The sequence below is a fragment of the Blastomyces gilchristii genome, assembly GCF_000003855.2.
Source record: "Blastomyces gilchristii SLH14081 genomic scaffold supercont1.20, whole genome shotgun sequence".
Lineage (NCBI taxonomy): Eukaryota > Fungi > Ascomycota > Eurotiomycetes > Onygenales > Ajellomycetaceae > Blastomyces > Blastomyces gilchristii.
The window spans coordinates 1,123,855-1,125,771 of record NW_003101663.1 but is presented as its reverse complement, the minus strand read 5'-3'; positions in this window follow the sequence as shown (position 1 = coordinate 1,125,771).

The following is a 1,917-nucleotide window of genomic DNA, read 5'->3' as shown; positions in this document are numbered from 1 at the left end:
CTTAATAATGCTAATATAAAGAGATTTAACAATTATCATAATAAGAAACTCATACAATTTCAACATCTATAGAATCAAATATAAAAATACTGAAAGAATGCTTAGATGCTTCTGTATATGTTAATACTTTTAATCTCACTCTCTACTCATCATGAAGAATGAAAATACTTATGAAACTGAGTGTAGATGAAGATTTCATCAGTTTATTAATCAATCAAGATTGATATATTAATAAATAATTGAAGAATCACATGAAACAGAAGTTTTATTCATAAATAAAAGTATATGAATCAGCATTGTAAATATCTGATAATATTATAAGATATCTTGATATTCTGTTCTGAGACACTGTTATATAACAGAAAGTATTAGATTAATTACAGAGCATCTGACAGAGAAATATTTCTCTTACAATATTTATCTCTGACTTTGACATCAAGATCTTAGAAGTAGATAATCAATCTTAAGAGAATTGAATAAAGATTAGCATGCTTAAGAAGACATTAACTTTCAAACTCTTACAGACTCTTATAAGTATAAATGAAGACCTAACTTATGAAGGTTTCTGCACACAGCTTCAGACATTGAATAATCATCTTATCAAGCTCAAGAGTATATAGAACAGTGATAGAAGATATTACATTTATACATCTACACTGATAAATAACTCAGTCACTTATACATCTGCACTGATAAATAACTCAGTCACTTATATACCTGCACTGAAGAATAACTATGATGTAGATATTATAAATTAAGTAGACTTGAATATCTATATATAAGCAAGAATCTCTGCTGTTTGAACAGACTTCTGAGTTTCTGAGATCACTTCTGAAGAAGTCACTGATTAATATTAATGTGAAGTATATATCAATTGTAACTAATTGAGATATATCACTTTCAACTGCTGATCAATCTATGTATCTTCACACTTAAGAGAAAGATCAGCATCTTCTTAATCAAGAGAAAGATCAGTGTCTTCTTATTTGAGAGAAAGATTAGTTTCTTCTTATTTAAAGAATAAATCAGTATCTGTTCATATCAATCACATTGCAGTGAAGAAAGATTTAAAAGATAACTATAAGAATATTCTGATAAAACAGAAGCTTGAAGAGGTCAGATAACAATGATTTAAAGAGAAGATGACAATGAATACAATTCTTGTATCTACTGTGATTGATAACATGTATAAAATAAAAGCTATGATAGACAGTGATCTATATTACTATACAATAATAAAATCTTCAGTTATAAGATATTATAATCTTCAGTATATTTCTCTATTAAAACTCTGACTCATTGCAGAATTTAATAGTTTAAAAGACATTTATATCTGTTATATAATAAAGCTGATCAAAGATGTGAGAGAACATCAATATGAAGATGTCTATATATATAAAATTGATAATCTTGATTATAATCTTATATTAGAACTTGTCTGGCTATCTGAACAAGACATCTTATTAAATACTTGAAACAGAAGCTTGATATTCTCTAATAATAATAGAGATCAAGAAGATTAAATCAATATCTGACAAGATCTCACAGAGCAGTATAAGATAGAAGATCTTATATAATTGAATATCAAGAATATATGAATTATATGTTCATCTTATACACTAGACTATCATCACATCAGATATAAAGTGATAGAAGTTCTAGATAGTCACAACTACTGTCTTGACACATTATTAGAAATTCATGATGTATTTCATACAAGCTTGCTCTGCTGCACTGTCACTGATCTGTTTTCTTCTCAGCTGATTTCTGACTGACAGTTATCAGGCATTATAGAAGAAGATAATGAGCTTGAGTGAGAGATTGAGAATATTCTTAATAAGAGATTATGCAGCTGCAGCTGACAATATCTTATAAAATGAGTCAGCTATAATCAACTAATCTGAACTCTGAGTTCTG